The sequence below is a fragment of the Aegilops tauschii genome, chromosome 4 (assembly GCF_002575655.3).
Source record: "Aegilops tauschii subsp. strangulata cultivar AL8/78 chromosome 4, Aet v6.0, whole genome shotgun sequence".
Classification (NCBI taxonomy): domain Eukaryota; kingdom Viridiplantae; phylum Streptophyta; class Magnoliopsida; order Poales; family Poaceae; genus Aegilops; species Aegilops tauschii.
This window is the reverse complement of record NC_053038.3, coordinates 275,756,939-275,762,596: the sequence shown is the minus strand read 5'-3', so window position 1 is coordinate 275,762,596 and position 5,658 is coordinate 275,756,939.

Genomic DNA, 5,658 nt, shown 5'->3' with positions numbered 1-5,658 from the left:
GAGTTCCAATCCTACTAGCCTACTCAATCTACTCCATGAGTCAATTTAATGAACATTAATCCGTCCATTTGTAACAGGAATGGCGAAAGATCACCAAGGGGCTCCACAGCCTAGCCCCACAGCCAGAGGACCACAACCGGGACCTTGACCCCGGATTCGAAGAGGATCCGGACATATTCGTGGAGCTCGAGAATGGGGTTTTCTACCAGGCGAGCTATGACGTCACGGAAGTGGCCATCACTGCCGACTATCCCGGTCTTCTCCCTGCCTCACACGTAAGTAATCAGGAGACATTTCCTCCGAAAGAGCTTCCTCATTCGGCCTCACCCACCGCACTGTCTCGTGCTCCAAAGGGGAGGCGTTCGGCGCACCATGCTATACCAGGGGCAACTCCAAAGAGGGCGGCGCCCGCGCCGGGCAAGCCTTCGAAGAGGAAGGCAAACAAAGACACGACCGAGCCTTCATCAAAGAGGTACGGCTTTGCAAATATGCTCCTTGGCAGTCACATCCAACTATGACGTTGTCCGCTTGTGCCTTATCAGGAAAAGCGTTCGCCGGACTATGTCCGCGGGTCCTGCCGATCACACTCCCAACAGCCAGGTTCCAGACCCTGCCGTAAAGACGGGGGCTGATACGGGAGTGACACCGGATTGTCCTTTGGTAGAGGATTCAGATGATATATCCGTCACAAACTCGGAAGTGGAGAGCGCCATGAATCATCGGCGTCGGAAGGCCGGTCTACGCGGCCCCGGCTTTACAAAAAGAGGCATTCAATGCCTTCAGCTCGGCCGATGCATACATCCGAGCTGCTCGAGACAGGCTTGCCAGAGCCACAGACCAGTATTTAAAAGATATACGGGTAAGTTTACATTGTCCAAATATGATAATTATATACAAGTAGCCCCCGAGACTTGAAACAGTTGATACAACTGATTTAAGGATCATTGTATAACCAGGTGCTTATGGAGAAGAACAACCTGTTGTCTCAAGAACTGGAAAAGTGTCGAACTGAGCTAAATGCCGCTACCGTTGAACTGGAAAAATCCAAGAAGGCATCGCCTAGTAATATTCCCCTCCATCGAGAAAATATAATTATATACGAGCAATGCTAATATTGTTGCATATCTCATGGCATGAGCGTCAGATAAACTGGAGGAGGCACTGGAAGTCGCGCGGGTGGGTGTACAAGAAGCCAAAAGGCAATGGGCCGCGGGCGAACGTATGCTAACATGGGTCAGGGAGGAGAAAAACAAACTCCAGGATACCAATATCCAGCTGGGCGAAGAACTGAAAGATGTGCGGGCCCAACTGGCTGACTCCGTGAAGGAAAATAAGAGGCTGCGAGGCGGCATATTTAGTATGTGTTCAAACTTTCCTTCGTGTAATTCAGCGAGGAAAGGAACTGACAAAGTTATGTCTGTAGGTATGCTGACTGGCCGTCCCAAGGAGGAGGTGTCCGGATCTTCGGGCGATCTGCTACAAGAGCTGTCACAAATTCACGAGCGAGCTCGGCAGGCGATGCGGAGTGTTGCCAAGGCCTTATGGCCATCCGCCTCCCCTCCAGGAAGTATGGAGAAGCTTGTACAGCTATTCAAGGGAGCGCGGCGGCGTTTCCGATTATGGAAGATATCGGCCTGCCGGGAAGGTGCGCGAGAGGCCTGGGCCATGGTGAAAACACAGTATACCAAGCTTGATCCAAATCATATGGCCCGGGTCGGACCTCTAGGGTCAGATGGGAAAGAAATTCCCGTTAATTTGGTATATGACCAAGTAGAAGTAGCCGCCAAATATTCCCAACAGGATTGTAAGTTAGACAGCCGGTTAGACGGTATAGAGGAGGAAATTTTTGAGTCCAAGTGACTATGTACTTTCCTTGACATATTTGTCCCTAGCCGGATTGTAAAACGATTGTCATGGCAGACCTTTTCCCTTCGAACTCTGGACCCGAAGGTGTGGAGTGTTTCTGAATACCTGAACGGCAAAATAGACCGGGGTATGCGTGGAAACCAGGCGTAGGGGTCATAGTTGCTTGAACAGACAAGTTGTATCTGGCTAGCTATGTTATATTACATTGTGATTGTAAGAAACATCTTCCAGAGAGAATAGTTTCGTTAAGGGTTCCTTTCCCTGGGTGTACATGCGTTAACGTGCATGTCCGAACTGTGATTGAAAAAATCACAGTATACGTAACATCTGGGGGTTCATAGTGGAATGAATGTGAAAACAACTTTAGTCGGCCGATCGAATATTCCCTTAAGAACGCTAGCTTTCGGCTTCACCCAGTTTGAGGTACACATCCAAATGACCCGGCAGTAACAATCGCTGAGGTGCTCCCTTTATGCCCTAGCTGAACTAACGGGAACGTAGGGCATAAGCACATGAGCCAGGCAACCCAGCTTGGCCAAAACTTAAGTCATATCGATTCATATAATGGCGAAGAAAAGGTACATATGAGGGAAAGACGCATATGTGATGAGCTTGATGCTAGGAAAATAACAATAATAAGCTTCTGTGCCAGAAGCCCCCAGGTATAATGGACGTACATATTTGAGGATGTGTACGTCATAGGTGCGCGGTTTTAGCCGCACGAAAGCTTTTAAGGCTAAAAAACGAAAAGGCGAAAAGAGAGGAAAAATAATGAAACAATAGGGAGAAGGAGACGAACGAAGAGTTCGGTGCTAGGCATAGAATCTTCGGAGTCTGGCCGCGTTCCAGGGGTTCGGCTCTAGGCGATTGTCTGATGCGTCACGAAGGCAGTACGCTCCTCCAGTGAGAACTTCGTCAATGATGAAGGGACCCTCCCACTTGGGCTTGAGTTTGTCCTTTTTCTTCTTCGGCAAGCGTAGAACGAGTCCGCCAACATTATAAGTCTTGGCCCGCACTTCTCTGCTTTGGTATCTGCGGGCCTGCTGTTGATAAAATGCGGAACATGCTTTTGCAATGTCGCGCTCCTCCTCCAGGACATCTAAGTTGTCTTGCCGATCAAGCTCGGCCTCTCTCTCTTCGTACATGCGCACTCGAGGTGAGTCATGAATAATGTCGCAGGGTAACACAGCCGCTGCGTCGTACACCATGAAGAAAGGTGTATATCCGGTAGTGCGATTGGGCGTGGTCCGCAGCCCCCAGAGTATGGAGTCGAGCTCCTCCACCCAGTGCTTATCTGATTCCTTCAAATACCGCACTAGTCTGGGCTTAATGCCGCTCATAATAAGACCATTGGCTCGTTCGACTTGATCGTTTGTTTGCGGGATAGACAGAGGCGTAATCAGGCTTGATGCCCAGATTAGCACACCAGGTTTTCACCTCATCGGCTGTGAAATTGGAGCCGTTACCGGTGATAATGCTGTGCGGAACACCATAACGGTGCACAACACCGGATATGAAGTCTATCACTGGTCCAGCTTCGGCCGTTTTAGCTGGCTTGGCCTCTATCCACTTAGTGAATTTATCCACCATGACCAGCAGATATTTTTTCTTATGGCTTCCTCCTTTAAGGGGTCCGACCATATCAAGCCCTCGGACCGCGAAAGGCCAAGTGATGGGGATTGTTTGTAGAGCGGTGGGTGGCATATGGCTTTGGTTGGCGAAAAGCTGGCATCCGACACAGTGCTGGACAAGGTCATGTGCATCTGCTCGGGCCGTCGGCCAATAGAAACCTGTACGGAAGGCCTTGCTTACAAGGGCCCGAGCCGCGGCGTGGTGACCATTGAGACCGGCATGAATTTCAGCCAATAGCTGCCACCCCTCTTCCTCGGAGATACATCTTTGGAGTACTCCGGTAGCGCTTTTCTTGTAGAGTTCTCCGTCATGAACCATGTAGGCTTTCAAGCGCCGGACAATGCGGCGAGCCTCATTCTGATCCTCGGGGAGTTCTCGCCTATCAAGGTAGGCCAAGAAGGGTTCAGTCCATGGGGCAATGACTGCCATGATAAGATGGGCCAACGGTGTTATTTCGGTGGCTGAGCCCCCGATGATATCGGTGTGTTCGGAATCTGGGGTCATAGCCGGATCCGGACTGGTGTTGCTGCTCTCCCCTTGCGACACCACGGATGGCTTGAAGAGTCTTTCCAAAAAGATGTTAGGTGGGTCGGGGTCGCGCTTAGCGCCGATGCGAGCAAGGACATCTGCTGCTTGATTACTTTCTCGAGGCACATGATGAAACTCGAGCCCCTCGAATCAAGCTGACATTTTGAGAACGGCGTTACGGTAAGCCGCCATCTTCAGATCTTTGGCATCGAAATCTCCATTTATTTGAGATATTGCGAGGTTTGAATCCCCGCGCACTTCCAGGCGCTGTATGCCCATGGAGACAGCCATCCGAAGACCATGCAACAAGGCCTCGTATTCGGCTACATTGTTGGAGTCTGTGTATAATATTTGGAGTACGTATTGAACTGTATCTCCAGTGGGGGACGTTAGGACAATGCCTGCTCCTAAGCCCGCCAGCATTTTGGAGCCGTCGAAGTGCGTGACCCAGTTGGAATATGTGTCGTACTCTTTAGGGAGTTCGGCCTCTGTCCATTCGGCGGCGAAGTCGACCAGCACTTGGGATTTAATGGCCCGGCGCGGTTTGTATGTTATGTCGAATGGGAGGAGCTCAATGGCCCACTTGACAATCCGGCCCGTGGCATCGCGGTTGTTTATTATGTCATTAAGTGGTACTTCGGAGGCCACCATGATTGAGCACTCTTGAAAGTAGTGTCGTAGCTTCCGGGATGCCATGAAGACCACGTATGCTATTTTTTGGTAATGAGGGTACCGAGATTTGCATGGTGTGAGGACAGTGGATACGTAATATACCGGCTTTTGAAGCAGGAATTTGTGTCCGTCCTCCTCTCGTTCAACGACGAGCACCGCACTCATGACCTGGTGTGTTGCCGATATGTATAATAACATGGGTTCACCGGCATTCGGTGCGGCCAGGATTGGGTTGCTCGCTAGAAGAGCCTTTATTTCTTCCAGTCTGGCTGTTGCCGCATCCGTCCATTCGAGGTGGTCAGTGTGTCGGAGAAGGCGATACAGTGGCAATGCTTTTTCTCCTAATCTGGAGATAAAGCGGCTTAAAGCTGCCATGCATCCGGCTAGTTTTTGGACCTGTTTAAGGTCAGTTGGTATAGCCAATTGTGACAGAGCCCGGATTTTGGCTGGATTGGCCTCAGTTCCTCTATTGGAAACGACGAAGCCCAATAGTTTCCAAGCGGGAACGCCGAAAACACACTTTTCTGGATTGAGCTTGATGTCATATGTATGGAGGTTGTCGAATGTGAGACGTAAGTCGTCTATTAGTGACTCGAGGTGCCTGCTCTTGATGACTACGTCATCCACATATGCTTCAACTGTCTTGCCGATTTGTTTCTCCAGACATGTTTGAATCATGCGTTGGTAGGTGGCGCCAATGTTTTTGAGCCCGAAAGGCATAGTGTTGAAGCAGAAAGGCCCGTATGGGGTAATGAATGTCGTTGCGGCTTGATCAGAACCCTTCATCTTGATTTGATGGTATCCGGAGTATGCGTCGAGGAAACACAGTGAGTCGTGTCCTGCGGTTACATCAATAATCTGATCGATGCAAGGGAGGGGAAGGGATCCTTAGGGCAGGCCTTGTTGAGGTCTTTGAAATCGATGCATAGGCGCCAGGATTTATCCTTCTTTGGTACCATC